Genomic DNA, 12503 nt, shown 5'->3' with positions numbered 1-12503 from the left:
CTAAATTACATTTCTAGCATAAGAGTGATAAAGCATACAGATTAAACATTAGTTACACACATGACGTGCATCTTTTGCTCTTCATTATGTTATATTAGTGCTAGGAAAGTGGGTCTGTTTTACTGCAACCAGAACACACTTCATATTGTAAATATGGTTTCTTGTAAATACTGTATGAGCTTCCCATTGGGACTTAAACAAACCATAAGTTGAATGATTAAGTAAAAAGTCAAGGTGTTGAGGAAAATTATGTTTATGGACTTTACTGTTAAAAGTTGGGGGTCTCTTCTGCTCATAAAGGCTGCATTTATAAAAAATAAAATAAAAATAAAATAAATGCAGAAAAAAATCAGTTAATCTAATATGTTATTTTGCTGCCCAAGAAACATTCTGATTATTATCAATGTTGAAAACATTTGTCCTGTTTCCAGTTTTTGTGGAAACCATTATACGTTTTATTTTTTAGGATTATTTGATGAACAGAAAGTTCAAAAGTACAGCATTTGTTTGAAATTAAAAACTTCTGTAACATTATAAATGTCACTTTCTCTCAGCAAACCTCATTGCCCACCAAAAAAGGCTGTCAGATTTATAATAATCAGCAATATTTTCTATTAGTTTTAATAAAACAATAAATAGAGTTGAAAACGATTAATTTAGACTTATCTAGAGACTGAACTGATTTTTTTTTAATGTGGTCAGTACACAAGGACAGATGACGGAGGTCACAGCACAGAGTTGTGTTGAAGTGAAATGTAATACATGCATTAGCTCAGTTCTCAAATGTTTGCGGGATACTCTGGGAAAATGGATTTCACAAACAGCCTCTTTCCTCCTTTTTAAGAGTGTAACACAAATGTGCTGCATTCCTCAAACTGCTCTCCATGGAGGAAGAAGAAGAAACACTTTGGTAGATTCAGTTGGCGTCAGATAAATTCAACACGACAGGGTGCCTCCAGCTCTGCAGTTTTACATGTGCTTTGAAAGACTCATTCATCGCCTGGCATCTGGTGAGAAGCTCCACCATTTGGTGCAGAGAAACTTTAAAGAAAAGATCTGTTGGATAATGGTGCTATGTTCTTGCGCAGTCGGTCGTGGCAGAGGTCCATGACTGTTTGAGTATCAGGTTGGTGCTGGGTTGCATCAGTAGTGCTCTGAGACTTGGCCTGAAGAGTGTTTAACACTCTAGCTCATTAGCTCTGAGACACATGGTGGAAACTGATGGCCTGACACGCTAAAAGCTGATAGCAAAGGGACGAGTTGAAGTGCAGAGTTTTATTCCAGAATAAAATTGAAAAAACTTACAATTTTCAGTTACCACCTCCCACAGGCTGTCAGATTTACTTAATTAGCAAACACTTTCCTTATCTAATCTGCGTAATGTGCTGTCATTAGTTTTCTTGTTTACGAACATAACAGTTATTAGTCTTAGTCAAAATAGATGACTATTTTTATTTTTACTTTTAATTTTATTTAATTTTATTTCTGTGTGTTTTATGCAGTTTTTATAGTTGTTTTGCATTAATTAGAGTGTAAAGTGTCTTTGAGTTTGTAAAAGGTGCTATATTATTATTATGATCATTAATAATAAATAATAATATAGCACTTCATTATACACTTTAAAGGGTTACTCCACCCCCAAAATGAAAATGTAGTCATTAATCACTTACCCCCATGTCGTGTTCGGAACACAATTTAAGATATTTTGTGAAAACTGGGAAGCCTGTGAATGTCCCATAGACTGCCAAGTAAAATACACTGTCAAGGTCCAGAAATGTATGAAAGACATCGTCAGAATAGTCCATCAGTGATTTAACAGTAACATTATGAAGTGAAGAGAATACTGTTTGTAAGCGAAGAAAACAAATATAACCTTTTTATTCAACAGTCTCTCCACATCACTCAAACTGTTATGCTCTTTTGTATCAGCCATGCCACAAGGATGAGCTATTTGTACGTGTATTTATGCTTTGATTTGAAAGAAAACAGCGCATCCTTGTGGCTCGGCTGATACAGAAGAGCACATGCAGCATACAGTGATAAGGAGCGACACAGAGGAGACTGCTGACAAAGGAATGGTTGAATAAAGTTGTTTGTTTTTGTTTTTTCTTCTCTTACAAATAGTTTTCTCGTCCTTTCATATCGTTACGGTTGAATCACTGATGGGAGATGGACTATTCTGACGATGCTTTTCATACTTTTCTGGACCTTGACAGTGTAAGTTACTTAGCAGTCTATGGGACAGCCTCAAGCCTCCCGGTTTTCATCCAAAATATCTTAAATTGTGTTCTGAAGATGAACAAAGCTTTTACGGGTTTGGAACGACGAGGGGGTAAGTGGTTAATGACAAAATTTTCATTTTGGGGTGGAGTATCCCTTTAATACTACTACAACTACCAGTGTTGGGCAGTAACGCATTACTTAGTATCGCATTACTGTAATTTGATTACTTTTTTTAGTAACGGAGTAATCTAACGCGTTATAATTTAACTAAACAAACCGAGGTATCTATACGTTACTGTCGCATTACATTGCTGACAGAATGAATTGTTTTATAATCTAGAGATTGTAAAAAGGATGTAGCACACGCACTGTCAAGTCAAGTGCCAGTGGATTATTAGAGACCTTCTCCCGTGAGACCAGACGCAACAGAGTGCAGCACGTGGGACAAGACTTTTATTCAGGAGAATAAAATGATTCACGGGACTCCAGTAAAATAGAAATATCTAAACATAAAATATATATATATAAAAATTGTTATTCATCTATTGCACAAAAGCAACATGAACTAATATAAAAAATAAACTATTAGCAGGTGCAAGTGTATGCAGAGTTTGAAATTTGCATGCTCACTTGAATTTTAGACATTATGAAATATTAATTATGCATATATTTATTGTGTTATAATAGAGATTTGCGAGATTGTGATGAACTGAGATGTCTTTTAGAGATTATAAATGCAGCGCTCTTCGCTTGCATTCTGCCAAACCATGCACGCAACAGACGCTTGCTTTAGTTAAAAATAACAGTGTTCTATGAATGTTGAAGCTTTAATAACAAATATTTATCGGGAGCGTGTATGCTTATTGATTATTCAGTCATAACCCAAGTCACACATACAAGTTTAAAGGTACAGTGGCTGCCTGTTTAATTCCAAACTAAAACACTCAAGAAATAGCTCCATTTTTAGAGCAAGAAATGCTGGCGAACATTAGTCCATAAGTGGACTTGAGGCAGAAACTGCTGCGGTTGTGTATAATATGACCCCTTTAATGCTCTTCCGCTTTTGTTGTAGAAGCTCTTGTATTCAGTGTACTTACAAATGACATATGAACCTCTTGTTTGAGTTTCTCTCAGTATAATGGCGTTTTTGACACAGCACATAAATCTAGTCCGCCTCCTCTAACATTTGCACTGCTGCAGATATCTGATATGCGGATTAGTCTTATAAGAGATCGCAGATGGAGACCTCTACTGCTGCGCTTATTTTTCTCAGGATTCAGAAAGCAATCTACTCCGAGCTTTTAGAGATGGCCCACGTTTTCTCTTTTTTCCTTTTTTTTTTTTTTTCTTCAGTGGTATCTTGGAGCGCAGTCATGAAAGATTCATGAGTTTACATTCCCACGGATGAATTATGGATGTCTCCTAATTATTTTTTACAGCGTTTAATTAATTCATCTATCTATCTATCTATCTATCTATCTATCTATCTATCTATCTATCTATCTATCTATCTATCTATCTATCTATCCAGTGCAGCAAATCAGCATATTAGAATGATTTCTGAAGATCATGTTACACTGAAGACTGAAGTAATGATGCTGAAAATTTGGCTTTGATCACAGGAATAAATTAGATATTTTAAGTGTTGTTGAGTAAATTGAGGAAAACCAAGGATTATTACAAAAATTGCATCCCTTTTAGGTGTGCAGGTATTTTTCTGCATGATTTGTGTTTGCTCAATTTGTGTGCGTGTGAGCGGGACGTACAGTAATCCATCATGTCCAGTTTATGCAGTCTGTGGTTTATTTCTGTCTTCTGTATGTAGATAAATTGCACTAAGCTCTCTGTAGTACCTCTGTATTACATTTTGTCCTCTGGTTAAAAACACAGGTGGTCTGTAAACAGTTTGAGGATTTGACTGGTCCTAGATATGAAAAACATTTCATTAGAATACACTGCACACACAAGTCTTGTATTTAAAGAGACACTAATTTATACTGTTCACCATTTACAGTATGTTTAGTAGATAGGAAGAATTGCACTCCATGTAAATTGTAATTAACCTAATTTAATGAGAGGCTGATAGGCTGATTAACTGTAATTTGGCCATTTTAAGATTATTGATGATTATAGTGTCAGGTAAGCACAAAAGGGACTAAATTAATCTGTCATTAATTAATCAATACGATTGTGGTCCTATTCACATTTTTATATACTGCATATTCTCCATTATATTTTCAGTATATATATATATATATATATATATATATATATATATATATATATATATATATATATATATATATATATATAGTATATATATATATAAAATAAAAATATCTATATTTTTGGACATGTTTATATATTTTGAAAATATATTTTAAAATATATGTTATTTTTAAAAGCATTTTTGGTCATCTACATATTTTAACCCAAGAAAATACATCACAAATGTCACATTTAAAGGACTAAAAATTTCTAAAAAGAACTGTAAGAAATGTATTGTGTTGCACTGAAATACATTTTGGTATATGAAAACTAAATATATTTTAAATTTCAAAAATATGTTTTATTGAGCTTTAGAACTTAGCCCGTGTGTGAAATATATTTTGGCCAGAAAATAATATATTTTTTGCCATATGGGATATGGGAGTGAACAACTTTCTGATTCAAATTTAAATGCAGCTGACATGATGTATATTCAGGGTGAAGCGGCGTTGACAGAAGCATAACAGATGTATGAATGAATAAATAAGATGACTAGAGTCAAGCCGCCTCATGTTTCATCTGTGTGGTTTCACTAATCAAATTAAGATCCAGGCCAATATGACACTGTAGCTGAGCTTATTACAGCAGCAGCACAACAACTCTCTGACATTCACACAACCTGTGGCCGTTGTTATGCAGTCTGATAAATATTGAGTTTGTAGTTTCTCATCATATGAATATGAAATGAACTGAGAGATAAAAGCTGCAGGCGTCAGGTGAGCTTCACTAGCTGTTATTGGATTCAGTCTTTATGGATGTCACATCTCAGATACTGCCCACATCATGATGAACTTGATCAACTCAAGTGGAATAAAGTTGAGTTCCTTTTGTGCGATGTGTCTTTTATAGAAGCAAGATCATACATGCAGTTTAATAATTACACTGGAACAAAATCATGTTATTATCACTTATTTATGACCTGTGAAAACCCCTCCAGTAGAAAAGGGTGTTTGACTTTTAATAAGTTGAGATGTGCTTGTTTAGCACTTTGGTCAACCATGGTTGTTTTTAATGTGCTATATAAATATAATTGAACTGAACTGCTTATTAAATGCTTATTAAACGAAGCAAAATCTGATTTATTATTTTTTTATCTTATTTTGTGCTCTGTAGTCTTCAATTTTGCTAATTAATATTTTTGTAATAATAACAACAATTAAATGTCATGTAACAGGAAATTATTTACAATAACTATAATAAGTATTTAATAAATTTTATTTTACTGTATTTTATTATGTTCTGTAGTTTTCAATTTTCATAATAATTGATTAATATAACAAATGTATTAATAACAAATGCATATATGGTAATGTAATGATACAAATGTATTTTATTTTATGATGTTTAGTCATCCGTTCTGACCGAGAACTTTTTAAAACTTTTTTTAGAGTTGTGCTTCCATGAAATGTCATCTAACAGGAATATGTTAGCATAGAGTGCCTGGTAATTAACATCCTTAATGCATTCTCATACTCACACACTCTATAATTACTCTTTATTATTCCTCAGCAATTAAAGGTATTGTCGTGGAGTGCGGGCGAAGCGAGGGAGAGGATGTTTCATTAAGCTACATCACTGGTCTGTGAAATCACACTGGTGTCACGGGGAATGATGGGAGCAGCTCTGTATTACCTGCGAGTCATTACCACTCGCCTCTGCCATTAACACTAACTCGTTTACACTTAAAGAGCTCTGCGAGAACGGGATGTTTTAGGGTCACTGCTGCTTCCATTGTGCCATGTTGTCTTGGCATGTCCGATAGCAAACAGAGAGACAGGCATGATAAAAGTTTGATGATGGATGCTCTGTGTCTTTCCTGATCTGGCAAACTCAAATTTGATTGGCTGGCTTTATGCCGATAAAACCACACAGGGATTTGTAATCAGTCTTGAAAACCAAGACATGTTTACAAGGTTGCATTAGATGTTGTCAGATGGCCTGTTCCTGTCTGATGGCCAGAATATTTTGCACATCACAGACTTAATCAAAAGTCTGGCTGCATTGGAGCTGGAAAATTATTGTTTTAATTACAAGCTTTGGTGCAAGAAGCCTTCAGTAACATTTTGTTGTTGTTGTTTTATTATTAGTATTTGTAGTAGTTGTTGTTATTGTTGTAGTATTATAGCGTTAATCCCACACAATGGGAGGGTCCACTTGTCAGCACACTCGTCTCCATTTGGCTTGATCCAAGGAGTCTTCTGGGATCACGTTCACATAACACATGTCTTCGGTAATCTGGTTCATCCATCTCTTCTGTGTCTGTACCATCAGAGCCATCCCTCTATCAACTTGGCCGTGATTGTTAAACACCCAGCCATCGTCATAAAGTACATCTTTGCTCATGCCACGTTAGTCTTGTAGATTTTTGACTTGACGTGCAAAGGCATCCGGTGGTCACACATGACACCAGTAACCTGGCGCCACTTTGTCCAGGTGTCATTGACACGGGCTGCGGGAAGAGTTTTGACATCACTTCAGATGAAAGAGGTACTTGAATTGTTGCATTTTCTTCAGGTCCGCTCTGCTGACGTTGGTTTGCAGGCTGCATTTCATGTATTCGGTCTTCTTGGTGCTCAAGCGAACCAACTGTGCCACTGTTGTCCTTCTTGGCATAGAAGACGGATTGGCCTGTAGTTTGAGCACTGCATCACATTGCCCTTGCCCTTCCAAATGGGCACCACTATGCTGGTAGTATTACTTAATTTAATAATTTCATTTTATAATATATTTTACTTCATTATGCTATAATAATAATAATAATAATAATAATTTATTATTATTATTATTTGTGTATTCATATATCACATAATTCAGATTTATATATTATTATTTATTTGATTTGAATATAATAATAATATAATAATACAGCATATAGTATATTGTAATATATAGTAACTATTTTACTAGAAACTTTGTTGTTTAGTTGTTTGTGTAGTGTGTTTGCTGTTGTTTCCAGGTGTAGAGTAATTTTTGACCTCTCAGAACAGTCCATTAATCCTGATCCCTCTGTGTGTCTCTCTCTTTCTTTATCTTTCACTCTCTCACTGAATCTCAAATTCTCTCTCTTTGTATCTCAGTTCTTCTATTTCTCTCGGTGTTCAGTAGTCCGTCAGGGGTCAGCGCTTCTTCTTAATGGCTGTTGCCTTGTGGGTCAAACAAACAGTTCTGGACCAAAAGCCTCCAAAATGCAACAAAACTCCATCTGTTCTCTCCACTTGTCTCTCCAGACCCCTTCACCCTCTCCCAATGAATTGCAGCTTGTGCTTGTATTGGAGCTCAACCGGTCAATTACAATACTCTGATTCTGAAACCATTTTCAAAGGATCTTTCATTCATGAAACCATTCACTCTTTCATTCATTCTCCATTCAGTAAATTTTGAATGACATAGGTTAGCATGAATTCAGAGAGCTTTAAAAATATTGTCCCACTTTTGAAATCTGACTTCCAAAAATGTATTTGATTTGCATTTAATTCAATTTTTAATGCTATGCATTAAATATGCATGATATGCAGATTTTGGCTGTCTGAAAGCTTGATTGAAATTGAAATTTACTTAATTTATTACATTTGGTGGATTCAATTTTACAAAATCCTAAAATACAATTTACCACAATACAAACACAACACACACACACACACACACACACTATACAAAAAAGGCATTAAACCTGCATAACTTATTGTGTTTGCACTATGTATGCATTTTTGTATTGTGCAATTTGTGTATATTTGTTTAATTTAATAAATTCAGTACTTCAGTTAAACATCCTTAAAACAGGAGAAATTACTTGAAGAAGCAGAATTACATTATTGCAACATTAAGATATACATGACTTTATTTTTGATTGATTGATTTGATTGATTTATGTAGGGAAAAAAAAATCTGCCACTAATTTTACAGACGTTTGTGTTAATGCTAAAACATGCAAATTGAACATATTGCAACATTTTTTTTTTTTTTTTTTTGAGACAGTGTCTTGCATTTTAAGCAAGCTGAACAGTTCCAGATGGGGCACCTGCACCCTGTTGGCAGGAAAGGGCTTGTTTTTCCCATATAAACCCTAAAACTCCCATTGGACAGTCTGATCTTGTGAGATTTCTTCTCACATTTCTGCTGAGCAAATATTGGCTAAAGCTGATTGATTTCTAGAGACCACTTGTCAATATCGGTTTTACACAATGTCAGAGTCCATCATGTGCTTCTAAACAGAAGTCTGCTTTTGTAATGCTTGTTATCCAAATGCATTTGTTTATAAGGAATACTTTGGTTGGTCGCAGACAGACAGACAGACAGCGGCAGTGTGTTTAATTGATCCCAGAGGGAGGATTCAGGTGCAAAATAGCAGTAACATCAAGTGCAAAGTGCACATACACACAAGTTTACACACACATAGTGCAAACACAACAAGTCGTGGAGAATTAATGCCTACATTTGAATTCCTCAACTGCTGTTGCCACAGGGTCCATGAGGAAAGACTGTCGATGTGCCATTATTACTGCCAGTCTGTGAGTGCACAAACATCAAGACGAGCAGTAGGTGTTTACTGGCAAAAACAATTCCCATTAGTACTACTGAGAACATCCCGCTGGAATAAATGAATGATTTTAAAGCAATAGTTTACTGAGAAATTAAAATCGTCATTATTTGCTTCACCTTATGTGACTTTCTCCTGAAGCTAAAATGAGATGAAAAGAGCATGATTTTCGAGCAGCTTTTTTCTGAACGTCTGGATTTTGGCTCTAGAAGATAGAACATCATACAGGTTTGGAACGACATGAGGGTGAATAAATGATGACATGATGATAAGTTTTTTTTGTTATGATGAATTATTTCTTTAAGGTGTTCCAACATGACATGAAAGAATACAAATCTCTTAATAAAATAATAATAATTAAAAACTTATTTTATTTCAGCTAATTACAAGGTTAAAAACTTGAAATTGTAAAATAACTCAAACTAAAACTGAAATAAAAATGAATAAAAACTATATAGACATTCTAAAAAATAATTAAAATAATAGTAAAAATTACAAAAACAAAACAAAATTACTAAACCTTTTTTATTAACATGAAAACATAAAATATACAAATAAAATCTAATTCAAAATATTAACAAAACTATAGTATCATAATGATAAAACTTTATACAGATCTTTATTCCTAACAGTACACTCAAAAACTCATTGCATCTGCATTTGCATCTGATTCAGCATTTGATTTAATTTATATAGTCATATTTGAAATGTATACATATTTTTAAATAAATCCTTTGCATAAATCTGTTAACTGTGCAAACAGTTACATTTAATCAGTTACAAGAAACAAGAAAAATAAGATACATATTTACGTATGATTTGTTTCTGCTCAGTTCGAGTTTAAACTCATCAAAGTGTCACGTTGGGTTGGAGCTGCTTCATAGTCTGGCTGTTTTGCTGTTGCTCTACATGCAGCTAAAATGAGAAACTCTGTTTCCAGCTATTTTATTCTTATCTGTCAGCACAGATCATTCACTTTGAATTGTTAATTTTTTTTTTCAGAGCAGCAGAAGATTAAAATTGCCATGATAATCCTGTATAATTATGCATTTACATAAACCCACTTTAAGCTGTAAAAATAGCAGCCATCAGGCCCCACTGCACTGACACGCTGACAATGAGAGAGCAACCTGCAGCCAACACAGTTTAGTGTCAGTGCTGCGATGCCAGTAAACACACAACTGCTGGAGTGTGTGTGTGTGGGTGTTTATTGTGATTTGGAGTCACAGCTGAAGTCTCTTTTTGGTGACATGCACAAGTATACACTGAGACAAAGGCCTTTGAGCTGCCATCTACTTCTCTGAAGCACATGAGCAATGGCAGCTGAGTCACTCACCACAGACACAAATAACCTGCACTTGCTGTCTCACCCAAAGCTCGCTCAGCACCACTGTGAACCAAAGGTGAGAGTTCACACTGGACATGTACACATGGCATTAACACGCATGTCCAGGCGTCAGTCGCTATAACTTACGATAAATGACATAGGAAGAATTTGGTATCTAATGGTTGTAAAAAACACATAATGTAATATATGATAATTATTGCCCTCTATCAAGAGTAAAATTACCATATGTGATAGATGCTGATAATGCTAGAGAATTTTGATACTACAGTACATGAGCTTGATATATTCTTATTTTAGCATCTTATATTACTTTCTAATAAAAAGTGTAGGCTTCATATATATGTTTAATGCTGCCTACTCTGCTCATGCTTAGAGTTTGTGGTCCGGATGAACTTGCCCGGTGTCATTTCATCCCAACTTAATGAGTCTGTGTGCGTTTTCATCATGCGGCTGCAGCGATAAGCTGCAAATCCCTGTCGCTCCACACACTCTCTCTCATCTCTGAACGCTCAGATTTCTGCCTCTTATCACGCCTCCACTCAAGCGTACCGATTCGCCTCACAGGTGAAGATTTCACACACAGGTTAGGACTCATCTCCAGATCCACAGAGATGCAGCCGCAGATACAGCCGGCACTGTGGAAAGAAATGTCACTTTTTAGTTTAGAGCAAACATCTGCATTGTCATCATCAGCAGGTGAACAGCAGAGGTGGGCACTAAATGTTCTTTGTGTTGCTTTTGTATAGGAACTTATAGAAATTCTGCTGTTAGACAGTGCACTAATAAAAATGGTTTTCACTGGGAAATTGCTAGTACATTTCACAAATAATTACAAAGAAATCAACAAGCAACATTGGAATAAACATGACTATACTGCATTAATCTTTTTTATTTGCAAAATAACTTTGAACAATCAATTTATTTTCAATATTTGCATTTTTACTCTATGCATTTATTTATTTATTAAAAAGTAACATTAAAAATCAGAAATGTGCACAAACCTACCGAATGCATTACATTTAGTCGTTTAGGCTGATGCTTACAAGCTAGAAGAAAAAAAACAGCGAAGAAAAAGAGAAGAAGATATAGTCGCTCTACACGCAGCCATACTAAGTGTGTAACTGTCAATGCGTTTTATTATGCATGTTTGTTTTGGCTGTATGTAAGCTGGACATTTACTTCAATAATTAAAAACATAGTAATAGACAAACACATCAGCCAGTTATTAACTGTATGTTTTTGCAAATCAAATCATGCTATACCTTATTATCATTCAGCATCTATTTGTTTCACTACTGAATACTTTGGAAAATCATCAGGCTTATTGGGCGTAAGTTTTGAATGCTGTTTAAATTAGACTTTCAGAAGTCACGGCAGTGCATGTAGTTAAGCGAGAATCTGGGACAAAAACACATTCACTCCAGACCACCACTGAGAAAATGTTGACAGTTTGCATTAAAAATGAAGTGGACCCATGGGGAAAGAAATGAACCAGTGTAAATGACATTGTGGCACTGGTGTGCAATCACTGTGACCACAGAAGCGTTACTTGTGTGTGTGTGTGTGTGTGTGTGTGTGTGTGTGTGTGTGTGTGTGTGTGTGTGTGTGTGTGTGTGTGTGTGTGTGTGTGTGTGTAGATTGATTTGTGGATTTGTTGACAGTATAAAATGATGTTTGCTGTAAGTGTAAAGAGATTTATCATTTATATTTATCATTTATCATTATATTTATCATTTATATTTTTCAGATGATTGCTCTCATTTATTGACAGATTTATTCACAATAAATCTAATTTATTAATACTAAGATTTTTTTTTTTTTAAATGTGTGAAATATATATATAATTTAAAATAAAAAAGAATTCCAAATGTAACCAAAAGTGCTGACATCTTTGGAATATTTGTATGTAAGTTTATAAAGGTTATATATTAATGAAACTATGATATAAGAGGCAATGGAATTCAAATAACTTTATATATAACTGCTGTCAGTTCGATCTATTCATCTATTTTTCATAAATAAATATATTCATTCATTCATTCTTAAATACAATACCCCAAAACATTAATGACATTAATGCTGATTAAAAAAAGCACCCTATTGTTTTTTTTATTTAATTTATATTTA

The 12503-nt window shown here is 34.4% G+C and overlaps 1 protein-coding gene across 1 annotated transcript in view; it reads right to left on the bottom strand.

Annotated features, from left to right (window-relative positions):
• LOC132090946 (5'-AMP-activated protein kinase subunit gamma-1-like) overlaps positions 1-10806 on the bottom strand; it is a 360625-nt gene extending 349819 nt beyond the window's left edge. The window contains exon 1 of the mRNA XM_059497723.1: positions 10802-10806. The gene's annotated coding sequence lies outside the window, so the exon portion shown is untranslated. The remainder of the gene's footprint in view (positions 1-10801) is intronic.
• Positions 10807-12503: the final 1697 nt, after the last annotated feature.

The sequence above is a fragment of the Carassius carassius genome, chromosome 17, assembly GCF_963082965.1.
Source record: "Carassius carassius chromosome 17, fCarCar2.1, whole genome shotgun sequence".
In the NCBI taxonomy this organism is placed as follows: Eukaryota; Metazoa; Chordata; class Actinopteri; order Cypriniformes; family Cyprinidae; genus Carassius; species Carassius carassius.
Note: the sequence above shows the minus strand (reverse complement) of the source record. Positions and strands in the feature narration are given on the sequence as shown.